The sequence below is a fragment of the Manis javanica genome, chromosome 12 (genome assembly GCF_040802235.1).
Source record: "Manis javanica isolate MJ-LG chromosome 12, MJ_LKY, whole genome shotgun sequence".
NCBI lineage: Eukaryota > Metazoa > Chordata > Mammalia > Pholidota > Manidae > Manis > Manis javanica.
Window position 1 is genome coordinate 30,480,329 of NC_133167.1, and position 27,962 is coordinate 30,508,290.

The window sequence follows — 27,962 nt, forward strand, 5'->3', positions numbered from 1 at the left end:
CACCCACTCACCCCTGGTGTGTAATGAAAACATTTCAGATTTAAATACTGTAACATGTAGGTACATTAATTTTAAAAGTAAAGAGTATAAAAGGTATTAAAGTTATATTTTCTTGTTAGAAATTTTAATAATAAAACTGCCTGAGGGCAGGGGCCATGTTTACCCTTTAAGTAGCTGTGTTCCCTGTGCTTATCAGCACAGTGCCCAAACTCATAGTAATATTTAAGCATCTGTTGAATGAAAATATTATTTCTTGGTAAGAAGTAGTAATCCTCTTCAGTGAAAAATGACTATTTTTATAGTACAGATAAACAGTTAATTCTGCTTGAAACTAGAATTCTGTCAATGTTTATTCTTATATAGTAATGTTCAAGCTTTGATCTTGCTGGTCTTTTGAGAGAGAAGCATATGGGTGTTAGCAGTCCTAAAGTGGCATTTTTTATTATTGGGAAATGTAACTCCTCATCCATTTTTAACTGAAAAGGAAACAACTTTTTAACATAAGAATTCACATGGAGCCCTTCTGCAAGATATAGGTGCATTTTAGCCTGTGGGTGTCCAGTTCCCTCTCCACAGTTTCTAACTTTACTTTCTTATAGTCTCATCTCTTTTTCTGCTCCTGTGACTTTGCAGAAAGAAAGCTCTTTATGAGCTAAGGGCTCATAAATTTAGTGACTTTATTGACTATTTGGAGGTTTAAAAGGGAGAAATCACACGATACATAGCCCTTTTACTATCTTACAGCCTGTGCACCTCATCTGTGGTTGCTTTCCCTATTCAGTACTTCAGACCTGCACACTTTTAGTCCCTACAGAGCTTTCTCCAAACTTGAGTCTAGTCCCCCACTCTCAGTGTATCTTTTCACAAGGAGTAGCACTGTGTTGTATTATCTGTTGCTGTTATGGATCACTGCAGAATGTAGTGGCTACAGACAGCAACAATCATTATCTTAAATGGTTCTGGGGGTTGACCAGGCTTAGATAGTTCTCTCTGAGAGTGTCTCATGCAGTTGGAGTCAGAAGTGACTGAAGCTGAAGTCATCTGAAGGATTCCTCACCTACCCGTGTGGTGGTGGTTGCTGGCTAACAGTACCTTTCCAAGAGAAACAGGTGGAAGCCGTTAGCATCTTTAATGATGTATCCACAGAAGACACACAGTATCACTTCCTCCATAGTTGCAGGTCCCCCCAGATTCCAGGGTGGAGAACACAGACTTTACCTCTCAGTAGGAAGAATGTTAAGGCAGATTGTAAGAAGAGCATATGAGATGTGGATATTGTTGCAGTCTTCTTTGAAAATGCTCTTTCTCGCCATGTTGGATAGGTTTATTCATCCCCAGCGGAAATTCTGGAGAACAAAATTTTATCCATCTTATTTTATCTGAAAAAGTTTCATTACAAATGATGAAGTCACAGATGTTCAAATGCCATCACCTTTAAGAAAGACAGTTAAAAAGTGGTCTTTAATCCTATTTTCACTTTTCTTGGAGATTTTGAAATATACAAGTATGCAGATTCCATCCCAGTCTCCCACTAAATCAGAAGGTACTGGAGGGGTCACATGCATATATTTAAAAAGCTTCATGGCAACTAGTGAAGAGGTTTTAAGCCTTCTACTTGTACTTCACATGCATTAACCACCACCAGCCTTCTACTGATCTACTGCTTTGAAACTTCCCTCCTCTTTGTATTCAAAATATATAATATTGGTGGAAAATAATGGTAGTCTATAGTACAATGCTAAGTAGTTAAGTATGACAGTAAATAAAAAACTGAGAGTTAAAAGTAGAGTGTATGTGTGCTACAGTCATCAAGGTAGTTTTATAGAGAAAGTGGATCTTGAAAAATGGAGCTTAAGATATGTTTTGTATTGCTGGGAAACTCTTCTGCTCAATTGGTTGTGAACATTATCTGTAATCATTTAAACAAGTATCTTGGATATAGTTCAAAATGGGTAATTTTCCCTAAAATGTAGGTATTAAATAAACGAATCTCTTTTTCATGGAGATGTTTCTATTTTGCATATCTGTTTCTGACAAGGCATTCTTCCCTGTGACAGTCTCTGAGAGAATACTGTTACAGTGTGCTATCTATTTATATGTCAAAATTATTAAATCTAATTTTAAGTAAATCTGCTGTAACTCTGGGGGGAAAATCCTGGGGCAAAATACCTTTGAAACTCAATTCAGTCAAAGGGAGAAATAAAGTGGGAGAAACCAATTTATTGTTTACAAGCCGTCGTCCACTTGTGCTCTCCTGTGTCTTTTACAACCTGGCTGCAGGAGAAGGGACCCCGCCCAACCTCTCCAGTCCAGATATGCTCTCACTTACCCTTGTTATTACCTATTGAAATGGAGATGGACTGCTCTCCACCCCTTTGAAATACCTTTTGATTTGGAGATGTACTAAAGCCAGGCAACAGATTCTGGAAATACTGCAATTTTACCCACAGCCCACCCCTTGAGAAATCTCACCTCACAATCAGCTTACTCCCCATCTTCCACAATGGCTCCTGGGTGAGAAAACTGGAGCATTTTAACCAGACTAATAACATAAAATAGCAACAGCAATAAAATCATGATAATCCTCAAGATGGAGGCTTCAGCTAGACTCAAAGTCCTATGCATATTTAGTCCACAGCTTGCCCATTGTAGAGGCAGTCAGTAGCTGAACAGGTAGGGAGTTCAAAGCAATCCTCACACAGTAGCTGCAGCCCAGGGGGTGGGTCCCAGCCACAGCAACTGTAGAAGAAAGAAACCTTAAGGGTGATAAGATACATGTTTAAATGACACCAGCATAGGCAAATCTTGTCCATCAGGTAAGAGGCATGCAAGAGAGTGGTCCTGTGATAGGACAGTGGCAGGAATGGGATCTTTTCCTGGTCTAGTATACCACTTTCACCCCCCACTCCCTGTGGGAGTAACAGATGGGTCAATATATAGGACTACAAGAGGTACAGACACTGGTCATAAAGATGAAACTTCCCCCAAAGATGCTGTTACCTCCCAGACATTTTGGGTACACTACCATGATCTTTGGGGGCCACTCTGCTGTTACTTCAGGAATTCACAGGAGGCCAGCTTCCAGGCCTTTCCCCAAGGTTCCAGAAGGGCCAGCCATTGCTGGTCCATGTGTTGAAATGTCTAGGGCCACATCCACTCAACAGAGTCTCCAGGGTTTAATGCAGTTGGGGCTGGCAGCAGAATGTTGCTCTGCTGACCATATACTGGCTTCAATAACTCCTCCTTGGTTTGCACATACAGTTGTTTAAGAGAGGCAACAATGTGTGTTAGCATATCCACAGGGTTCAAGGCTCCTTGTCAGGGCTTCTCATTCAAATGCCATAGCACTGTCCATAAATGAACTAACCAGCACTGTAGACTACTAGTGTCCAACTTCAGGCCAGATTTCAACAAACTGTCATAATTCTCTATCATGTCTGCCCCAGTAGGGTTATATGATGCATGAAATGCCCACTTTATTCCTAATTGCTGCACCCATTCTTGTAATGCATGTCCAGTAAAGTGGGTGTCTTGATCGCTCTCCATCACCTGTGGCCAGCCATAGGCTACAAAGAGACACTCTAGGCCCCTTTTGGCCCTTTGCAGATCTGCATGATATGCAGCAAAAGCAACCAGCAGTCTAGTAGCTGTGTCCACACAAGTCATGACATACTGATTTCCTTCTGATATGGGCAGAGGCCCAATATAGTCTATCTGCCACCTGACAAGGGATATCGGCCCATTTACTATTGTTCCATGTTGCTGTGGAACTCAGTGTAAGTCTCTCCTAGAGCACAGAAGGTACTCCTTCTGGGTTCTGCTGACTTCTTCCAAGGTCAACAGCAATCCCCACTGATGAGCTACAGCCCTCATTGTCTTTTGCCCTGCATGCAACAAATGCTGATATAACCATTGGGCTACATCAGAGGCAAGCTTTCCTTCTAGCCAGCACACCTGGGCCAGTGTGTCTGATTCATCATTCCCTGGGGATGCCAAAGGCAAATGGTCAGTCACATGATATACAGTAACTTTGTTTGACCAGAGGCCCATAGGTCTTGCCACAACTCTTGCCTCCATAGGGGATGGTGACCAACTATCCAGCTGGCATTGTACCCTGTCAGTAGCTACAGAGTCAGGCCCCAATAGACGGCCCAGCTGGCAGGGCAGACAACTCTAGGGGAGGGCTCGCAGATGATTATGAGCCATACTCCCTGCCCACTGGCTGCTCTTCTCCTCTCCATCCTCCATCCATATCGTCTCAGTCTGAGAATGGAAAGCCACAGCCCTCCACTTTGGGGGCTGCCCACAGTTGGAGCCAACTGTATACCAAGCATTTTCAGGTATAGGGGCTTTTCCCTCCTGATAAGGACTCTCGGCTACCAAAGGCTCAAAAGGAAGTTCTTCCTGCTTTCCACTGGTATAGGTCACTGGCCCCAATTAGCATTGGAGTTCTCCACTTAGGGTTATAGGAGAGGATGCTATGCTGCTGTAAATATGCACCCATTTGGCCAGTGTAGGCATCTGTGCCACGCCTTTGGGTCCAGTCTTGTACCCACCCTGCGATGGCATAGGTGGTTATATTGGTTGGAGCTGTTCCAGTGATGGGCTCTGTAACCAGCAAGGCGTGGTACCCAACAGCCAGCTACTTCTCTATCAAGCTGTACTGGATCTCTGCTCCTTTCCATAGTTGTGATCGGAATCCAATTAAGTTGGAATGTCCATTCAAGCCACTGCCAAAGGCCCTATCCATAACCATCCTCAGTTACATGAACACCTAGCTCACAGGGCCTTTATGAGTCTGTTACACTCAAGGCCTGCATGGTAAAAACAGCTGTACATGTTTCATGCTCCAGTCCTACCTGATGCCCTTTTCATATCAACCAGCATAAGGGCTTCAGAATTTGTGCAAAGTGTGGGATAAATACTCTCCAGGAGCCCAGAAGACCCCAAAGCTCCTGTAATACTGCCATAGTGGTAGGGGTAGGGAAAACCTGGACCCTGTCTATGACTGCTTCTGGGATAACTTTAGTTTTACCTGACCAGACAACCCCCAAGAATTTTACTGACAAACCAGGTCCCTGAACCTTGGTGCTATTCACAGCTCATCCTTTCTCCTGTAGATGTTGCAGCAGTAGGGGCTGCCTCTTCTAAATCTGCAAGAGAATCAGACGTAAGCATATCATCAATGTAGTGATACAGCCACACCATTGGTGCTTTCTTCCATGTGGCCAAGTCCTGGGACTATGGAGGTATCTCTGTGGAAGGACAGTGCCTTCCCACATGAAGGCAAACTGTTCCTGACTTTCCTGTACTGTGTCAGTAGAGAAGAAAGCATTAGCAAGGTCCACAACATAATGATATGTTCCTAGTTCATGACTGACAGTGTCCATAGGGGCTGCTATAGAGGGGACAAGAGCATGGAAAGGGGGTGTGACTACTCAATTCCCTGTAGCCCACGGTCATACACCAGTAGCCATCTGGCTTTTTCACTGGCCACACTGGAGAATTAAAAGGACTATGAGTGGGCTTCATGATGCCCACCTTCTCCAATTCCTGTAGAGTTTCTCCAATTTCCTTGTGTCCCCCAGGTAATTTATACTGCTTAGTATTCATCACCATAGAGGTACAGGCAGAGCTACAGGTGGGTGCTTACCATATCCCCTCAGAACTGCCTTCACCACACATACCCTCAGTCTGAAAACTCACCTGCAGTGGTCTATAACCACTGGCTCTGCAGGATATTGACCCCTAAATATATTCAGGGATGAGAGAAATGTATACAGTATACTCCCTTGAGGGGTAAACATGCTATCTCCAATGGGATTTGGGCTTTCTTCTAATTGCCTTATCCCCATAGCCATCTATCACAGCAAGGGTCCCAGGAAAATGCTCAGGGTTCCCATAAATCAGAGAACATTCAGCTCCTGTGACCACCAGCACCAGGACATGTACATTCATGGGCGACCAATGAATTTCTAATTCTACATGTGGCATCCAGTACCCACCATGTCCCCCGAGGTGGGGGCATTGACCTCCCCCCCATCAAACCACAACATCCAGTTGTCCCTCTGGGGGGGTAAGGGCCCAGGCAAAGCCTGAATACTGTACCCCCGGAAGCCTTTCAGGGACACAGGCTGGACAAGGGGCTTTGACTTTGGCTTCTATGTCCTGGACCTCAGTGGCTAGAACTGCTGCTCTGGCTTTAATTGGTGCCACAGGTCTAACAAGATCCTATTGGGCTGCCCATCAAATTTTTCTTTCACTAACCCTGGCTTTATCAAACTCAACCCATATCTGGGTGCTCGAGACCTTCATGGGGACTTTTGCACCTCTCCTTTTCAGTTGTAGCCTGTACTTCCTTCTGTGCTCTTACTGTTTCAACTTCCCCCAGATCTGCTAAAGTATGAGTAGCCTCACTTATGGGTTGCCCTATGTGGGGGGAAAGAAGAGTCACTAGGGACCCCAAAAGAGACGAGGGGGCTGTAGCATCAGATTGCTCATTCCTATGGTGAATGACTCCTCATCGGAGCCCTGGGGGGTCTGTATTATAGATGATATTTTTCATGGCCAACTCCCGTAGCACTTGCTGGAGCTCTGCATACATTTTCCAGTTAGTGGGTAAGTATGGTAAAGCACCCTGATTAGGCCAAACTCCCCTGATGGCAGCTGTCAGCTAATCCAGAACTGCCTGATTCCCTGAGGTGTGACAGGCACTTTGCAGCCCTTGCCATAGGGAAGGGTGAGTCTGTCAGAGAAGCCAGTGTGTCCACTTCAAAACCCAACATAACAGTTTTCCACCCCCATATCCCAAAGATGCAAGAGCCTTGTAGGCAGAGGTACCAACAGCTTCTGCCAAAACAGGATGCTCATGTCCACCAGCTCATCCTGGGTACAGGGGCAGAGCATAGAGTGCTCTACAACCTGGGGAGCAGGCTGCTCATCCCCCTGAGGAGCCTGCAGTGTTGCACTTTTACTTTCTTAATTACAACTGGAAGGGCCTTTAATATGGGAGAGGCTGGTGCCTGGGGTAGTGGCCTTGGCAACAGATTGGCACTTGGCCACACCCCCTCATCCTCTCCCTACATCTCTACCATCTCCCCAGCTTAAGCCACCGCTCTTTCCTCCCTGTCCCCTCCCCCATGGCCTCCTGCAACATGGACTCTCCAGCTGCCTCCTCCCTTGCTGCAAACGTATCCTCCAGGAGCATGACCCATCTTCTCAATAACTGTCTCTCTTTCTTAAGGGCATCCCATAGTTCATTGCCTAGCTCCTCCAAGCAGTGCTAAAGTGTGTCTCTCTCCTGATAACCCTTTCCACTATCTTGAGAAACAAACCACAGTCCCTGCTGCTACAGGGCAAGTCAGGGTCTCTAAGCAGTTTTCTGTGTCATGGAGGACTAATTCCACAGCTTCCTGTGTCTCCACCCTTCCCCAGTTCTCAGGAAGGCCCCACCCATCTAGAAGGTGCTTTACTCTAGACCAATTCCCCACTAGGGACTCCCCAGTTGGAAGCCCCATGAAAAGGGGGCTCCCAGGTAAAGCCGCACGCTCTACCGCTGCAGTCACTGGGGGTTTCCAGGTATCTCCCCACCATCTCTAGGGGCAGCCCTCCCAAGGGTTGCACCCATGAAGACAGATTTCAGGTTCAGAGGTCCTGCTGACTACCGCCAGATGTAATTCCAGGGGGAAAATCCCAGGGCAAAATACCATTGAAACTGAAATCAGTCAAAGGGAGAAATAAAGTGAGAGAATCCTGTTTATTGCTTACAAGCAGTCGTCCACTTCTGCTTGCCCATGTCTCTTGTGACCAGACTGTAAAAAGGGGCCCCACCCAGCCTCTCAGGTCCAGATACACCCTTGTTCCCCCAGGTAATCACCTATTGATATGGGGATCTCACCTAAGACCAGGTGAGAGATTCTGGAAATACTGCAATTTTACCCACATACACCTTTCCCACTCTGTTGATCTGTTCAAGAATGAGCCTCTGCTGCCTTTTGTGATGAGTGACTTCTCATTGCCCTGGAGAGGGCTTCCTTAGAATAATAATATACATACTCCTTTTCTTGGTTAACAAATCCTTGCCTGATCTGGCCCTCCCTTCCCATCAGACTAATCTTTCTTTCTGTTTCATGATGCACCAAACTTACACCCTCTACCTGGAATGCTCTTCTTTTTGATCTGTGTATGTCTGATTCCTTCTTGTGATTCATATCTCAGTTTAAATGGCATGGCACTACTCAGGCGTTCACTATTTATTGAATCTAAAGCAGCTAGTCAGCCCCTTTCCGTACAAGCCTAAATTAATTATTACTACACTTGTCATAGGTCTGATTTTTTGTCGTTGTTACTTAATATTTTTCTCCCTTGACTAAAACGAAGTCCAATGTTAGCAGGTCCCTTGTTTGTCACATTTATAGCTGTAACCTGAGCATCTAGAACAGTGTTTGGCACATAGTTTGTGTTTAATACATATTTTTGAAATAAATGTTGAGTGAAAATGCTTGCTTTGAGCTATGGCTCCTGCTCTGGTTCATCTGCCTATATGATTCTACTTGTTTCTGTCTTCTAGGATTTGCCATCATCTCTGGTCTTTTGATGTCTTTGATCTCTAGTTCTCTCTGCATTTGTGAGTTTATTCCCTTCTATAATTGTTTACTCTCATTTCATTGGGGCTTTAGGAAGGGAGAGAAATGTATTCTATCACTCTTTTGACAGGTTGAGATGTTGCAGGGAGGTTGAAAATATGAACAAAGGCCAAATTAAGAAAGCAGGGCTTGTTTTTTGAGAATACTCAGTTTAGGTTAGTTGAAGGGTAGAAAATAAAGTTGAAAATTTTGATTTGGGCCATGTCAGAAAAGGTCTGAAATCACTTAATGAAGAGGATGTACTTAATTTACAGTGTCTTGGGGAACCCTTGTAGGTATTTGAGCAGAATCATGACATGAAAAGAATTTTTAAGGATGATTAGTCTGACAGTGATGAATTAAAGAAGAGAGGTCAGTTACAAAGTTGCTAGAATAATCTGAGGACAGTAGTGTGGGTCTGAACCAAGATAATGGTTATCAAAATGAAAAAGAGTATGGAGTCAGAAAAATAGTTGAGCCTCCTGGTGCTGACACTGATGAATGGCTCTATGATAATTACAGTTTAGCAGTGTGACTTTTATTTAGATGAATTAGTTGATTGTATAGGGGACTGTATTGAATGTGTCTTCTATTAGAAATGTGTTGTAAATATCTTTCCTAGAATTTTTACATTTATGAGATAGATGAAACAAAGCAGACATCTCAGCTCTTTTGGGTAGAGGATATTTGGTGAACTCTGGAACTTCCTATCTCTGGATGTTGGCAAGAGGTCAGAGAATATGTTAATGAATAATGCACAGTACAAGTGTTTCACTGTTTTAACTCCCTTTATTCTCACATTTAGTAACAAAATTTTTTAAATCAAAGCATCTTAGGAAAAAACCATCTTGAAGTCTGTATTTAGCTTAAGCCCTATTGATTAAATACTAGTCTTTGATTTAGAACTGACTTCTGATTTCTTCTGATCTGCTTGTGACCTACTTGTAACCTTAACCAACTTTTTTTTTTTTTTACTGTGTTACTTGTGTTTTTTTCATCTGAAGGGTAGAAATTGTTTTTGCCTCTGTGAAAGAATTATCTGATGAGTAATTGTTTTTCTAAGATGTTAAGCTTTTATTTGCATTAAAACTAATTTTATGATAACCAAAATAAGCTAAAAAACTTAACTGAGTAAGCCAGGCAAATGTAACTTAGGAAAGGTAACACATGTATACACAATAAAAACCATGTGTTGGAGAAATATGCAGTTATTTTTCAGAGTCTTTAGGTTAAACTGCATTATTATTATTATTATTATTATTATTTTTGCTGCATTATTTTATATGGTAAAAATATTTTCCATTTTTTTCAGCCCATATGTTTTTTTTTCTCAAGTTTATTTCTGAATTTTGAATGATCTCTTGGTTGACATACTCTGTTTTCCTAACTAAACTACAGCTTCTTGAGGGCAGAGCCTTGTCTTTTCTTTATCTTCCTTTCCTCCCCGCCTCTCTCTCTCTCTCTCTCTTCTGTAATTTATTTTGAGATAATTTCAAACTTAGAGAAAAGTTGTAAGACAACTTTCATATCCCCTTAAACCTAGATTCACCTATTGTTTACATTTTACCAAATTATCATGCCTATCTCCCTATATACATATTTACACACTCACATAAATACACATACATACACTAACCATGTGAGAATAAGTTGCAGACATCAAGCCCCTTTATGACTCATTACTTTAGTGTATGTTTCCTAAGAGCAAAGATACTCTTACATAACTGTGGTACAATCAAAATCAGGAATGTAACGTTGATACAATACTATGATCTAATCTACAACCCATAGTTAAATTTTGTCAGCTTCCCAATATTGTCCTTTACAGCTTTGTTTATATATTTATATATTTTCTCTAGGTCCAGGATCCAGTCCAGGATCAAACTTTACATTTAGTTGTCATGTCTCTTTAGGTTTCATGTAATCTGAAACATATTCTCAGCCTTTCTTTGTGTTCTTGACCTTCATATTTTTTAAAACTATAAGCAAAATACTTTGTAAAATGCCTATTATGATTTGATTCAGTTAATGCATTTTTGTCAGAAATACCACAGAATCATAATGTGTCTTCTCAGTACATCATTGCAGGAAATGTGATTTTGATTTGTCCCAGTACTGGTAATGTTAACTTGGATCATTTAGTTAAGGTGGCATACCCCCAGTAATGTGGGGAGATATTTTGAGAATATGTAAATAGTTTCATCAGATTTTTACCTACTAGTTTTAGCACCTGTGGATGATTCTTCCCTGAATCAGTGGTTGCAAAATGGTGATCCTCTGTCATTTCATCTACATTAATTAGTTGGTGTTGTATTCTAAGGAAAATTTTCTTCCCCATATGTTTATTTATATCAGCATGGACTCATGGATTCTTACTTTATTCAGTCAGTTTGTTTCTATCATAATTTATTTTGATATTTAAATTGTCCCAGATAAGGCTCTGTGACCCCCTTCATGCTGGCTTCTGTGTCTTTATGACATGTTCCCATTGTTATTGAGCAACTTCTGGCACAAGATTATGTCCTAGGGTCTCATCTTGTTTTTTTTCCCTGCCCTTACCCTGAAATCATTACTCCAAGGGTGTCTGGTTACTATTTGGGTAGAACATATGTTTAGAAACCAAAAACTGGACATTGGGTATGCTAATTGTTACTGGGGTCTCATTGTTACTAGGTCCTTTTAGTGGACATTCCCACAAACACACATACATGTATATCTATCTTGATTTCTCCCTCTCCTTTTACCTCTATCTGTTTGAAATCTTAAGTTTATATTGATGATTCAAAATCCAGTCCAAAGGGCTTCTAAGCCACAGACTGCAGTTGTGTGGCATTCTGCCTCCAGTTGAAGCTGGAGAGTGCATGTAGAGTATCAGCTGTCTCCAAAGGTAACCATGTACTTACGTAGTACAGCAGGAAAGGTCCCATGTGTGGAACACAAGAAGCATGATGACATCTCAGGAAGCAGTCATGGAAGCCCCATTTCTATAGATACAGTGACTGTATTAGTTTCCTAGGGCTGCTGCAACAAATCACATAGTGGGTGGCCTAAAACAACAGAAATTTATCTTCTCAATTCTTGACCTTGAAAAGGTGGAATATAAACAGAAGAACATTACACTTGTTATTTGATTTTGTTTTCCAGTTTTTGTTGTTTGCTTTTTAGTTGCTCTGTGATTTCAGATTGTGGTTTATGGTGTACTAAGTAATTATAAAATTGGTCATTCGAACTCCCTACTTATGGGAATGTTAGTTTCTTTGTAGAGTGTTGAACTAAGATTTTTTTTTTCCACTTTGGATGAGGAGTTCCTGTTTGGGGTTTACTAGATTAAGAATATCCAGTACTATGAAAATCCAGTCTAAATAAGGAAATGAATATGGTTTATCATTCTGTAAAAGGAATTCCTTTACTAGGGGATGCATTAAGTGCTTGATAAATAAAACATTATATTAATGTTTAGGCCTTATAACATGTATTGACTATTAAAATAGTTCTTATTTGTTTTTATGCTTCTTTATATGATGTTTGGTTACCTTACATTTAATGTATATGACAATGAAGAGGATGTCAGTTACATCCTCGGCTGTCAAAAACAGAGTCATAATAAAGAAGGCATGAAGGTTGGGAATTACCTCCCATAGTTTTTCTCTCCCCTATGGGTAAGGAGTTTTCACCTTGACTAGCCCAAGAATAATTTACCTTCCTTGTTTATTAGGAGATTCAGTTCAATAAGAAAACTACACAACTTAATTCCAGGTGTCAGCTCACTCCCAAAGGGGAATGCCATGAAAATTATTTGGTGGCCTCGTTTACTCAGCTTGGTGCTGTGAAGCCTTTGAATAACTAGCACAGTTGCTTCCTTCTTATATGCTTTCAACACTTTAAATTTGCTTCCTGCACAGGAGACCATACCTTCCTTTAAATTTGCTTCATGCACAGGAACTTTGTTCTTAGTTTGTTAATCAAGATATCTTAATGTTTACCATCTCTCCCAGTGAGGATTAATGTTCTTTGAAGTCATGAAATATATTTTTTAGTATCCTGCACAGTATATAGCATAATACTGTTTGTAGGCAAAGTATTTTGAAGCATTACACCCTAAGTAGAACTTGGACCTTTTTTGTGGAGGGCCACCTATGGAGAGATATATATAAAGCAACTTTTGACGTCTTTGTTGTTTTCTTTTAAATTATTCTTTGATTTTGTTTTTTGATTTTTGTTTTTTTAGCTGCTCTGTGATTTCATATTATGATTTATGATTTATAAATAGCTTGATTTTTTTTAATGTTATGCTTATATGAATATATAACTAGAAAAACTATGTATTTATAACTGCTTGATAAATTAGTAACAGAAGCTCTAAAATGATGTTTATTTAGGAGTAGGCACACAATGGAAAATGATCCGCAGATAAAGAACCTGGTATATACATTGAACATAAATATGTAAGTAAATTAACATACCAGATATGGAAAGTTTTAAATTTGGGGAAAACTGAATTTAGATTCTCACTTTCATGTGCCAAACTAAGCTACCTATATAAAATTAACAACTACAGAAAAGAAAGAATGAATCATAAAATAAAACTAGAAATTTACATAAACATTTATCTGATTTCTGGGTGGAGAAGAATTTACTGAATAAAATGTTGCAAGAATTCACCAGGAAAGAGTTATACATTCGAGAACTTAAAAAATTATATTTTTAGCAGTGTCTTAAAAAAAAAAAGATTGTCTGACAGAATTAAAAGATAAAACCTCAGAAAAATGTTGTATACAGCCTGGATACTATCTTGATTGTGTAAAGAGCTATGTTAGCTTACTAAATCCCCAGTTTCCATTTGGGCAGTTTGCAAATGATACCACTTAGAGTAGAACTAAAGGTCCTGTGCTAAAGAGTTATAGGGCAGGAAAGAAATGACTCAAACCTATCTACCTCTTGTGCCTTATTCAGATGAGTAGGTAATGGTCTTCATCTCTCACACTTTTCTTCATTTTTACATTATGTATGTCATGTTCCTTTCCTTTTCCTTCTCTGCTCATACTTCCTCCTTCTTCCTCTTGGTGGGTCCTTTTCCTCTTTTGGAGCCTTACTAAATTTAACAGTTTTTTTTCTTATTGTTTCTCTTGTCAAATTTAGGTTTCCTTCCTTTTGCTTTTATTTTGCAAGAGTTGTATCTTGCACTGTTGGGGGCACTCCTTGAACCTGTATGTCTTCACAGCCCCCCTGCTCTACTGCCTGTTTTTCTTTAGAATCATTCATCAGAATAGAGCAGCATAGGAAGTGTTTCAAAAACTATTTTTGTGATAGAACTTCTGAGATATAACTGGACATAAATAACTGAAATATATTACTAAATGAATAACTCAGAAGCATGGAACTGTGGTAATGGAGGGGAAGCGATTGGGATGTGTTAGAGGATCCTGCCTAATTTCTCATCATCTTTCTGGGAGTCCTCATTGTAGGTTGTTCTGCCTTTATTTAGCCGAATGCAAAACTGCATTACTTTTGTCTTGTAAATTCTCCCAGTAATTATAACACAACACACTATAGCAGTTGTCAGACTTTAGTGAACATGAGCAATACCTGGGGAGACTTGTTAAAAATGTTCCACTCCCTTGAAATTAATATTCAGTAGATCTCGGGCAGACCATTTTTAAACTGACTTTAAGAGAAGCACCTCAGGTAATTTTGATGAGGCCATCAACAGACTACAATTTGAAAAACATGGCTGTACAGGTTCAAGTCCAAACACTTTGTAATGGCTTATAATTTCTCCCCCTGCCTCTTCTGCAGCCCCATTTTCCATAGGTCTTCACCACACATGCTATGTATCAGTAATGTTAAGGTACTTAGAATTCTCCACACATCTTACTTTCTCACATCTTTATACATGTGGTTCCTCTGCCTAAAACACCCTTCCCCTTCTCTCTACCTTTCACATTAACTCTTCAGGTCTGAAGCATCACCCCTTTCCTCTCTCCTTCTCAAACTAAGTTAAACTACATATAACGTCTCTCTCTTATATTACTTAACACAGTGTTTCATCACTGTTGGGTTTTCTTGTCTATGCCCTACTAGATTATACATTCCTTAGGGACAGAGGATATTGTGTTCATCTCTGTCCCTCCAGTGTCCGTCACATAATGATAAACAGTAAATTTTAAATAAAATCAAAGCTTCTCTTACTTCTTTGTAACAGTGAGCATGCTAGACCTAGAGAAGTGCTTTGGTGGCAGCTCAGCACTTCTGTATTTTGAGAGTTTTCACGTGGTTTTAAGTACAGCATACTTAACTTTTACAAAATAATTATTTTTTAGTTATTCAAGTGACAGAAAGAGTTCAGTAATAAAAAAGGCACCCTGGCTATGTACCATGTATTTTTCTTGCCTCTCTCTAAGTATGTGACTTGTGTAAGTTGTATTTCCTCTCAGGAAGGATTTCAATTCCCCTGTCTGTAACTATCTCTACTTACTATCATTAGTTGGCTTCTAATGGTCTTTCCCTTCTCTAATAACTCATAGAGGTACCATGTCCTCAGACTAAAATACCATTTCTCCTTCTACCCACTTCATGTCTATATTTAAGAATCCAGTTGCCTTCTGGGAAAAAAACGGGCTTTATTTCAAGGTCCTGTATGACCCGGTCCTTCCTTAGTCCTTGACTTTTAAATCTCTCTTCCTTCTTGTTTTATTTGAGTCAATCTCATGACAGCCTCACAAACACAGACTTTCTCCTTTGTTCTTTGTAATTTACCCTACTTGGAATACATTTATTTAAATTCTTAAACCAGCTTTCTTGATAAAGATCACCAATCCATCTCACAGTGAGGAAACTGAATAGTAAACCAAAATATCCCCAAAGAGGAAGATTAATAGGGAAAATACGCTTGAATAATTAACTTCATGGAAAATTTAGTGGGAATGATATTGTTTCATGCCAAGGCATACTAAATGGATAGTTTCGTTAAGTATAGTGAAGCTTACTATATATATTACAAGCTTTAACCTATAGTAATTCAAGCACAATTATTCACTATTACCTGTGAAATGAAACCAACCAGCATATAAGCAATTTCTATTTTTCACAATATTATTTCTATTTTTAATTTCTCTATTTCTATTTTTACTACATGAATAAATGTAAATTAGTTAAAAATATTAAACCATTATTGGCTGTAATATATTATTTTTCTGTAATAAACATGATTTTGAAATAAAATTCAGGCTAACTAAACTCAGCTGAATCCTAATTCTTCCTCATTTTTTTCTAGTCAGGTGTTTTCTAAATCTCTAAATCTATCTTCAAAACAGAATCCACACCCTCCTTCCCCTGGGCCTGCTCCAGGAACAGCAGGCAGAACAATGGCTGGAGGGGAGAGTGGGAAGATGGGTCAGAGGTCCCTGAAGCCAGGATCACTCGTGACCTTCCTTTAAGTTTTTTTATTAAAGTATCGTTGATATAAAATCTTATGTTGGTTTCAAATATACAACACAGTGTTTCAACAGTTAACCCATATTATTAAATCCTCACCCCCGCTAGTGCAGTCACTGTCTATGAATGTAGTAAGATGTAGAGTCATGAACTCTATCCTCCATGTTGTACTACCATCCCTGTTACCAACCTACATTGTGATTATGAATTATTGTGCCCCTTTATCTCCTTATCCTCCCCACCACCTTCCCCAACCCCTACCCCTTGTTAACCACTAGTCCCTTCTCCGTGTCTTAGTCTACTGCTATTTTGTTCCATCTGTTTTGCTTTGTTTTTATACTACACAAATAAGTGAAATCATTTGGTATTTGTCTTTCCCCACCTGGCTTATTTCACTGAGCATAATACCCTCTAGATCCATCCATGTTGTTGCAAATAGGAAGATTTCTTTCTTTTTTTTTTTTTTTAAGTTTAAAATCTGTTTATTGCTTACAAACTGCAGTCCAGGGCCATCTCTCTTTCCTGCTCTGGCAGAAACAAAACCAGCTCCCTCCTTCCCTGGTTGTCCATTGAAATGGAGATGAACTTCTCTCCACCCCTAAGGAATGCCTATTGATATGCAGATGCACTAAAGCCATACTTCTCTCCACCCCCGAGGATGCACTAAAGCCAAGAGAGATATTCTGGAAATATTACAATTTTACCCACAACACAATTGAATCATGTTTAAGTTTATACATCCATACCATCTTCAAGATACTAAACATTTCCATCCACACAAAGGTCCCCTCCTATAGCTCTTTTTTTTTTAAATTTTATTTTGCTATCATTAATCTACAATTACATGAAGGACATTATGTTTACTAGGCTCCCCGCTTCACCAAGTCCCCCCCACATCCCCATTCACAGTCACTGTCCATCAACATAGTAAGATGCTGTAAAATCACTACTTGTCTTCTCTGTGTTGCACAGCCCTCCCCATGCCCCCCCACACTATACATGGTAATGGTAATGCCCCCTTTCTTTTTTTCCCACCCTTATCCCTCCCTTCCCACCCATCCTCCCCAGTCCCTTTCCCTTTGGTAACTATTAGTCTATTCTTGGGTTCTGTGCTTCTGCTGCTGTTTTGTTCCTTCAGTTTTCTTTTGTTCTTATACTCCACATATGAGTGAAATCATTTGGTACTTCTCTTTCTCCACCTGGCTTATTTCACTGAGCATAATACCCTCTAGCTCCATCCATGTTGTTGCAAATGGTAGGATTTGTTTTTTTCTTATGGCTGAGTAATATTCCATTGTGTATATGTACCACATCTTCTTTATCCATTCATCTACTGATGGACATTTAGGTTGCTTCCATATCTTGGCTATTGTAAATAGTGCAGCGATAAACATAGGGGTGCATCTGTCTTTTTCAAACTGGAGTGCTGCATTCTTGGGGTAAATTCCTAGAAGTGGAATTCCTGGGTCAAATGGTATTTCTATTTTGAGCATTTTGAGGAACCTCCATACTGCTTTCCACGATGGTTGAACTAATTTACATTCCCACCAGCAGTGTAGGAGGGTTCCCCTTTCTCCACAACCTCGCCAACATTTGTTGTTGTTTGTCTGTTGGATGGTAGCCATCCTTACTGGTGTGAGATGATATCCCATTGTGGTTTTAATTTGCATTTCTCTGGTGACAAGCAATGTGGAGCATCTTTTCATATGTCTGTTGGCCATCTGAATTTCTTCTTTAGAGAACTGTCTATTCAGCTCCTCTGCCCATTTTTTAATTGGGTTATTTGCTTTTTGTTTGTTGAGGTGTGTGAGCTCTTTATATATTTTGGATGTCAACCCTTTATTGGATCTGTCATTTACGAATATATTCTCCCATACTGTAGGGTACCTTTTTGTTCTATTGATGGTGTCCTTTGCTGTACAGAAGCTTTTCAGCTTGTATAGTCCCATTTGTTCATTTTTGTGTTTGTTTCCCTTGCCTGGGGAGATACGTTCAAGAAGAGGTCACTCATGTTTATATCTAAGAGATTTTTGCCTATGTTTTTTTCTAAGAGTTTTACGGTTTCATGACTTACATTCAAGTCTTTGATCCATTTCGAATTTACTTTTGTGTATAGTGTTAGACAGTGATCCAGTTTCATTCTCTTACATGTAGCTGTCCAGTTTTGCCAGCACTATCTGTTGAAGAGACTGTCATTTCCCCATTGTATGTCCATGGACCCTTTATCGAATATTAGTTGACCATATCTGTTTGGGTTAATGTTTGGAGTCTCTATTCTGTTCCATTGGTCTGTGGCTCTGTTCTTGTGCCAGTACCAAATTGTCTTGATTACTGTGGCTTTGTACTAGAACTTGAAGTTGGGGAGTGAGACACCCCTCCCCCCACTTTATTCTTCCTTCTCAGGATTGCTTTAGCTATTCGGGGTCTTTGGTGTTTCCATATGAATTTTTGAACTATTTGTTCCAGTTCATTGAAGAATGCTGTTGGTAGTTTGATAGGGATTGCATCGAATCTGTATATTGCTTTGGGTAGGATGGCCATTTTGACGATATTAATTCTTCCTAGCCAGGAGCATGGGATGAGTTTCCATTTGTTAGTGACCTCTTTAATTTCTCTTAAGAGTGTCTTATAGTTTTCAGGGTATAGGTCTCTCACTTCCTTGGTTAGGTTTATTCCTAGGTATTTTATTCTTTTTGATGCTATTGTGAATGGAATTGTCTTCCTGATTTCTCTTTCTATTAGTTTATTGTCAGTGTATAGGAAAGCCACAGATTTGTGTTAATTTTGTATCCTGCAACTTTGCTGAATTCCGATATTAGCTTTAGTAGTTTCAGAGTGGAGTCCTTAGGGTTTTTTATGTACAATATCATGTCATCTGCAAATAGTGACAGTTTAACTTCTTCTTTACCAATCTGGATTTCTTGTATTTCTTTGTTTTGTCTAATTGCCGTGGCTAGGACCTCCAGTACTATGTTGAATAACAGTGGGGAGAGTGGGCATCCCTGTCTAGTTCCCGATCTCAGAGGAAGAGCTTTCAGCTTCTTACTCTTCAGTATGATGTTGGCTGTGGGTTTATCATATATGGTCTTTATTATGTTGAGGTACTTGCCCTCTATAGCCATTTTGTTGAGAGTTTTTATCATGAATGGATGTTGAATTTTATCGAATGCTTTTTCAGCATTTATGGAAATGATCATGTGGTTTTTGTCTTTCATTTGGTTGATGTGGTGGATGATGTTGATGGATTTTCGAATGTTGTACCATCCTTGCATTCCTGGGATGAATCCTACTTGGTCATGGTGTATGATCCTTTTGATGTATTTTTGAATTTGGTTTGCTAATATTTTGTTGAGTATTTTTGCATCTACGTTCATCAGGGGTATTGGTCTGTAGTTTTCTTTTTTAGAGGGGTCTTTGCCTGGTTTTGGTATTAGGGTGATGTTGGCTTCATAGAATGAGTTTGGGAGTATTCCCTCCTCTTCTATTTTTTGGAAAACTTTAAGGAGAATGGGTATTATGTCTTCTCTGTATGTCTGATAAAATTCTGAGGTAAATCCATCTGGCCCGGGGGTTTTGTTCTTAGGTAGTTTTTTGATTACGGCTTCAATTTTGTTGCTGGTAATTGGTCTGTTTAGATTTTCTGTTTCTGGGTCAGTCTTGGAAGGTTGTATTTTTCTAGGAAGTTGTCCATTTTTCCTAGGTTTCCCAGCTTGTTAGCATATAGGTTTTCACAGTACTCTCTAATAATTCTTTGTATTTCTGTGGGGTCCGTCGTGATTTTTCCTTTGTCGTTTCTGATTCTGCTGATTTGTGTTGACTCTTTTTCTCTTAATAAGTCTGGCTAGAGGCTTATTTATTTTGTTTATTTTCTTGATGAACGATCTCTTGGTTTCATTGATTTTTTCTTTTGTTTTATTCTTCTCAATTTTATTTTTTCTCTGATCTTTATTATGTCCCTCCTTCTGACCTTAGGCCTCATTTGTTCTTCTTTTTCTAATTTCGATAATTGTGACATTAGACCATTCATTTGGGATTGTTCTTCCTTCTTCAAGTGTGCCTGGTCGCTATATACTTTCCTCTTAAGACTGCTTTTGCTGTATCCCACAGTAGTTGGGGCTTTGTGTTGTTGTTGTCGTTTGTTTCCATATATTGCTGGATCTCTATTTTGATTTGGTCATTGATCCGTTGATTATTTAGGAGCGTGTTGTTAAGCCTCCATGTGTTTGTGAGCGTTTTTGCTTCCTTTGTACAATTTATTTCTAGTTTTATGCCTTTGTGGTCTGAAAAGTTGGTTGGTAGGATTTCAATCTTTTGGAATTCACTGAGGCTCTTTCTGTGGCTGCGTATGTGGTCTATTCTGGAGAATGTTCCATGTGCACTTGAGAAGAATGTGTATCCTGCTGCTTTTGGATGTAGAGCTCTATAGATGTCTATTAGGTCCATCTGTTCTAGTGTGTTGTGCAGTGCCTCTGTGTCCTTACTTATTTTCTGTCTGGTGGATCTCTCCTTTGGAGGGATTGGTGTGGTGAAGTCTCCTAAAATGAGTGCATTGCATTCAGTTTCCTCCTTTAATTCTGTTAGTATTTGTTTCACATATGTTGGTGTTCCTGTATTGGGTGCATATATATTTATAATGGTTATATCCTCTTATTGGACTGAGCCCTTTATCATTATGTAATGTCCTTCTTTGTCTTTTGTTACTTTCTTTATTTTGAAGTCTGTTTTGTCTGATACCAGAATTGCAACACCTGCTTTCTTCTCTCTGTTGTTTGCCTGAAATTTGTTTTCCCATCCCTTGACTTTTAGTCTGTGCATGTCTTTGGGTTTGAGGTGAGCCTCTTGTAATCAGCATATGGATGGGTCTTGCTTTTTTTTTTTTTTGGAGGGCATCGCTCATATTTATTGATCAAATGGTTGCTAACAACAATAAAATTCTGTATAGGGGAGTCAATGCTCAATGCACAATTATTAATCCACCCCCAGCCTAATTCTCATCAGTCTCCAATCTTCTGAAGCATAGTGAACAAGTTCTTACACGGTGAACAAATTCTTACATAGTGAATAAGTTCTTACATGGTGAACAGTACAAGGGCAGTCATCACAGAAACTTTCGGTTTTGATCACACATTATGAACTATAAACAATCAGGTCAAATAGGAATATTTGTTTGATTTTTATACTTGATTTATATGTGAATCCCACATTTCTCCCTTTATTATTATTATTATTTTTAATAAAATGCTGAAGTGGTAGGTAGATGCAAGATAAAGGTAGAAAACATAGTTTAGTGTTGTAAGAGAGCAAATATAGATGATCAGGTGTGTGCCTGTAGACTATGTGTTAATCTAAGCTAGACAAGGGCAATAATACATCCACATATGCAGAAGATTTCTCTCAAAACGGGGGGTGAGGTTCTAAGCCTCACCTCTCTTGGCCCCCAATTTCTCACCTGTTGGCCTCCCTGTGACTGTGCCTGTCTTAGGTTGTTCCTTCCTTGAGGAATCTTACCCATCTCTAGCTAACCAGTCATCTTCCGGGGCCATACAGGGAAACGTAAAGTTGATAAGTGAGAGAGAAGCCATATTGTTTGCAAAGGTTAGCTTTTTACTTCTTTGCAGATTTATGCCCTGTCGGTTTTATGCCCAGCATTTGTCTTGAGGTATCTTTACCACTTGGAGGAGTTATGATACTCAGTGAATTCAATATGAGGCACAAATTCTATTTAAGGGTTGTAATTAGGAACGAAGAAGAAAAGCTGTAGAGGTAACAGACGGAAGAAAACATGGGAAGGTTGATTATTTCTTTGACATATCTTCTTGTAGAGTAACTTCAGCATGTATAGGTTTTAAACTACTAATTAAATTGTGCACACACATTAACATAATAGGAATACAGTTGCATAACCAAAGCAGATCTATAATTACCAGCCATCTCCAGTGAAGCGAAGAAAACCAGTTAGGCACCCTAGGCATTTGTGAAAATTTGTCTATGATATAATGGATATTGTCCAACTGTACTTAAACAGTCTGAGAGAAATCAGACAAAACAACCCATTCCTGGGAACTGTTCACATCCCATATGTTCTTTTAACAGTAGATAGTCTGTAGTTGTAAGATTTTGGAGCGCTACAACTTGCACTTCTCCTGATTCTTGGTTGAGGTCCACTAGTATAGATCTTGTCAAATTTGTTGTTTTACTGTATGCACAGGCCAGCTTAGGTATCTCCTTCTTCATTCCAATGGCAAGTCCAGGAACCGGTGGGATGAATGCAGCTACAACTGCAGCATCGCCTGGATCTTTGTTGATGTTTTTTGATGATCATCTTCTGGTATGTCTCTTCCAGAGAGTGCTGATGTTGGAAGTTCTTCTTCATATCATATCTTAGTTCATTTTCTGGGTAGTCAAATTAGGCTTTGATCCTCTGTATAAACACAAACAGACCCTTTGCCACACTTTGATATGCCCTTTATACCATTGTATAGAACTCATTGGAGGTCACCACACAGGAACTGCTTTTTTTTTTTTTAAGAGAATGGAATATTATCAGAAAAGTGTACATCCATAGCCGATCATCTGACACCCTTTAAGTGATCAAAATTAAGGATATTTAAAGCATACATTAATCATTGATTTACAGTTAGTTTTATCCTATCAGGAAGTAATCCCCCTATCCCCCTTCTCTTTCTTTTTTTTTTTTGTTATCATTAATCTACACTTACATGAAGAATATTATGTTTACTAGGCTCTCCCCTCTACCAGGTCCCCCCTATAAACCCCTTTACAATCACTGTCCATCAGCATAGCAAAATGTTGTAGAATCACTACTTGTCTTCTCTGTCTTATACAGCCCTCCCCTTTCTCCCCTCCCACCCATGCATGCTCATTTTAATACCCCTCTTCTTCTCCCCCACCACCCTTATCCCTCCCTACCCACCCATCCTCCCCAGGCCCTTTCCCTTTGGTACCTGTTAGTCCATTCTTGGGTTCTGTGATTCCGCTGCTGTTTTGTTCCTTCAGTTTTTCCTTTGTTCTTATACTCCACAGATGAGTGAAATCATTTGGTATTTCTCGTTCTCTGCTTGGCTTATTTCACTGAGCATAATACCCTCCAGCTCCATCCATGTTGCTGTAAATGGTAGGATTTGCCCTCTTCTTATGGCTGAGTAGTATTCCATTGTGTATATGTACCACATCTTCTTTATCCATTCATCTACCGATGGACATTTAGGTTGCTTCCAATTCTTGGCTATTGTAAATAGTGCTGCGATAAACATAGGGGTGCATCTGTCTTTCTCAAACTTGATTGCTGCGTTCTTAGGGTAAATTCCTAGGAGTGGAATTCCTGGGTCAAATGGTAAGTCTGTTTTGAGCATTTTGATGAACCTCCATACTGCTTTCCACAATGGTTGAACTAATTTACATTCCCACCAGCAGTGTAGGAGGGTTCCTCTTTCTCCACAGCCTCGCCAACATTTGTTGTTTGTCTTTTGGATGGCAGCCATCCTTACTGGTGTGAGGTGATACCTCATTGTAGTTTTAATTTGCATTTCTCTGATAATTAGTGATGTGGAGCATCTTTTCATTTGTCTGTTGGCCATCTGTATTTCTTTTTTGGAGAACTGTCTGTTCAGTTCCTCTGCCCATTTTTTAATTGGATTATTTGATTTTTGTTTGTTGAGGCGTGTGAGCTCTCTATATATTTTGGACATCAAGCCTTTATCGGATCTGTCATTTACAAATATATTCTCCCATACTGTAGGGTTCCTTTTTTTTCTGTTGATGGTGTCTTTTGCTGTACAGAAGCTTTTCAGCTTAATATATATAGTCCCACTTGTTCATTTTTGCTGTTGTTTTCCTTGCCCGGGGAGATATGTTCAAGAAGAGGTCACTCATGTTTATGTCTAAGAGGTTTTTGCCTATGTTTTTTTCCATGAGTTTAATGATTTCATGACTTACATTCAGGTCTTTGATCCATTTTGAATTTACTTTTGTATATGGGGTTAGACAATTGTCCAGTTTCATTCTCCTACATGTAGCTGTCCAGTTTTGCCAGCACCATCTGTTGAAGAGACTGTCATTTTGCTATTGTATTTCCATGACTCCTTTATCAAATATTAATTGACCATATATGTTTGGGTTAATGTCTGGAGTCTCTAGTCTGTTCCACTGGTCTGTGGCTCTGTTCTTGTGCCAGTACCAAATTGTCTTGATTTCTATGGCTTTATAGTAGAACTTGAAGTTGGGGAGTGAGATCTCCCCTACTTTATTCTTCTTTCTCAGGATTGCTTTGGCTATTTGGGGTCTTTGGTGTTTCCATATGAATTTTTGATTTATTTGTTCCAGTTCATTGAAGAATGTTGCTGGTAGTTTCCTAGGGATTGCATCAAATCTGTATATTGCTTTGGGCAGGATGGCCATTTTGACAATATTGATTCTTCCTAGCCACGAGCATGGGATGAGTTTCCATTTGTTAGTGTCCCCTTTAATTTCTCTTCAGAGTGACTTGTAGTTTTCAGAGTATAGGTCATTCACTTCTTTGGTTAGATTTATTCCTAGGTATTTTATTCTTTTTAATGCAATTGTGAATGGTTTTGTTTTCCTGATTTCTCTTTCTATTGGTTCATTGTTAATGTATAGGAAAGCTACAGATTTCTGTGTGTTAATTTTGTATCCTGAAACTTTGCTGTATTCCGATATCAGTTCTAGTAGGTTTGGAGTGGAGTCTTTTGGGTTTTTTATGTACAATATCATGTCATCTGCAAATAGTGACAGTTTAACTTCTTTACCAATCTGGATTCCTTGTATTTTTTTGTTTTGTCTGATTGCCGTGGCTGGGACCTCCAGTACTATGTTAAATAGCAGTGGGGAGAGTGGGCATCCCTGTCTAGTTCCCGATCTCAGAGGAAAAGCTTTCAGCTTCTCGCTGTTCAGTATAATGTTGGCTGTGCGTTTATGATATATGGCCTTTATTATGTTGAGGTACTTGCCCTCTATTCGCATTTTGCTCAGAGTTTTTATCATGAATGGAAGTTGAATTTTATCAAATGCTTTTTCAGCATCTATGGAGATGATCATGTGGTTTTTGTCTTTCATTTTGTTGATGTGGTGGATGATGTTGATGGATTTTTGAATGTTGTACCATCTTTGCATCCCTGGAATGAATCCCACTTGGTCATGGTGTATGATCCTTTTGATATACTTTTGAATTCGGTTTGCTAATATTTTATTAAGTATTTTTGCATCTACATTCATCAGGGATATTGGTCTGTAATTTTCTTTGTTGGTGGGATCTTTGCCTGGTTTTGGTATTAGGGTGATGTTGGCTTCATAGAATGAGTTTGGGAGTATTCTCTCCTCTTTTATTTTTTGGAAAACTTTAAGGAGAATGGGTATTATGTCTTCTCTGTGTGTCTAATAAAATTCCGAGGTAAATCCGTCCGGCCCGGGTGCTTTGTTCTTGGGTAGTTTTTTGATTACCGTTTCAATTTCTTTGCTCGTAATTGGTTTGTTTAACTTTTGTGTTTCTTCCTTGGTCAGTCTTGGAAGGTTGTATTTTTCTAGGAAGTTGTCCATTTCTTCTAGGTTTTCCAGCTTGTTGGCATATAGGTTTTCATAGTAGTCTTTAATAATTCTTTGTATTTCTGTGGAGTCTGTCATGATATTTCCATTCTCATTTCTGATTCTGTTGATTTGTGTTGATTCTCTTTTTCTCTTAATAAGTTTGGCTAGAGGCTAATCTATTTTGTTTATTTTCTCAAAGAACCAGCTCTTGGTTTCATTGATTTTTGCTATTGTTTTATTCTTCTCAATTTTGTTTATTTCTTCTCTGATCTTTATTATGTCCCTCCTTCTCCTGACTTTAGGCCTCCTTTGTTCTTCTTTTTCCAGTTTTGATAATTGTGATGTTAGACTATTATTTGAGATTGTTCTTCTTCAAGTGTGCCTGGTCGCTATATACTTTCCTCTTAAGACTGCTTTTGCTGCGTCCCACAGAAGTTGGGGCTTTGTGTTGTTTTTGTCATTTGTTTCAGTATATTCCTTATCTCTATTTTAATTTGTTCATTGATCCATTGATTATTTAGGAGCATGTTGTTAAGCCTCCATGTGTTTGTGTGCCTATTTGTTTTCTTTGTAGAATTTATTTCTACTTTTATACCTTTGTGGTCTGAAAAATTGGTTGGTAGAATTTCAATCTTTTGGAATTTACTGAGGCTCTTTTTGTGGGCTAGTATGTGTCTATTCTGGAGAATGTTCCATGTGTACTTGAGAAGAATGTTTATCCTGTTGCTTTTGAATGTAGAGTTCTATAGATGTCTGTTAGGTCCATCTGCTCTACTGTGTTGTTCAGTGCCTGTGTGTCCTTACTTATATTCTGCCTGGTGTATCTATCCTTTTGGGTGAGTGGTGTGTTGAAGTCTCCTAAAATGAATGCATTGCATTCTATTTCCCCCTTTAGTTCTGTTAGTATTCGTTTCACATATGCTGGTGCTCCTGTGTTGGGTGCGTATATATTCAGAATGGTTATATCCTCTTGTTGGACTGAGCCCTTTATCATTATGTAGTGTCCTTCTTTATCTCTTGTTACTTTCTTCTTTTTGAAGTCTATTTTGTCTGATATTAGTACTGCAACCCCTGTTTTCTTCTTGCTGTTGTTTGCCTGAAATTTGTTTTCCCATCCCTTGACTTTTAGTCTGTGCATGTCTTTGGGTTTGAGGTGAGTTTCTTGTAAGCAGCATATAGATGGGTCTTGCTTTTTTTATCCATTCTATTACTCTGTGTCTTTTGATTGGTGCATTCAGTCCATTTACATTTAGGGTGACTATTGAAAGATATGTACTTATTGCCATTGCAGGCTTTAAATTCGTGGTTACCAAAGGTTCAAGGTTAGCCTCTTTAGTATCTTACCACCTCACTTAGCTCGCTTATTGAGCTGTTATATACACTGTCTGGAGATTCTTTTCTTCTCTCCCTTCTTATTCCTCCTCCTCCATTCTTCATATGTTGGGTGTTTTGTTCTGTGCTCTTTCTAGGAGTGCTCCCATCTCGAGCAGTCCCTGTAAGGTGCCCTGTTGAGGTGGTTTGTGGGAAGCAAATTCCCTCAGCTTTTGCTTGTCTGGGAATTGTTTAATCCCTCCATCATATTTAAATGATAGTCGTGTATAGTCGTGCTGGATATAGTATCCTTGGTTCAAGGCCCTTCTGTTTCATTGCATTAAATATATCCTGCCATTCTCTTCTGTCCTCTAGGATTTCTGTTGAGAAGTCTGATGTTAGCCTGATGGGTTTTCCTTTATAGGTGACCTTTTTCTCTCTAGCTGCCTTTAAAACTCTTTCCTTGTCCTTGATCTTTGCCATTTTAATTATTATGTGTCTTGGTGTTTTCCTCCTTGGATCCTTTCTGTTGGGGGTTCTGTGTATTTCCGTGGTCTGTTTGATTATTTCCTCCCCCAGTTTGGGGAAGTTTTCAGCAATTATTTCTTGCAAGATACTTTCCGTCCCTTTTCCTCTCTTCTTCTGGTACCCCTGTAATACGGATATTGTTCCTTTTGGATTGGTCACACAGTTCTCTTAATATTGTTTCATTCCTGGAGATCCTTTTATCTCTCTCTATGTCAGCTTCTATGCGTTCCTGTTCTCTGGTTTCAATTCCATCAATGGCCTCTTGCATCTTATCCATTCTGCTTATAAATCCTTCCAGAGTTTGTTTCATTTCTGTGATCTCCTTTCTGGCATCTGTGATCTCCCTCCGGACTTTATCCCATTTCTCTTGTGTATTTCTCTGCATCTCTGTCAGCATGTTTATGATTTTTATTTTGAATTCTTTTTCAGGACGACTGGTTAGGTCTGTCTCCTTCTCTGGTGTCTCTGTGATCTTGGTTTGCCTGTAATTTTGTCTTTTCATGG

At 39.4% G+C, this 27,962-nt stretch overlaps 1 protein-coding gene and 1 long non-coding RNA gene across 2 annotated transcripts in view; one reads left to right on the forward strand and one right to left on the reverse strand.

Annotated features, from left to right (window-relative positions):
* RAPH1 (Ras association (RalGDS/AF-6) and pleckstrin homology domains 1) overlaps positions 1 to 27,962 on the forward strand; it is a 95,083-nt gene that overhangs the window by 12,708 nt on the left and 54,413 nt on the right.
* LOC140844989 (uncharacterized) lies at positions 661 to 16,079 on the reverse strand. Its single transcript, XR_012123604.1, has 2 exons — positions 2,473 to 16,079; positions 661 to 1,432 (listed from the first exon to the last, which is right to left on the reverse strand). It is a non-coding gene; the product is annotated as an uncharacterized lncRNA (long non-coding RNA).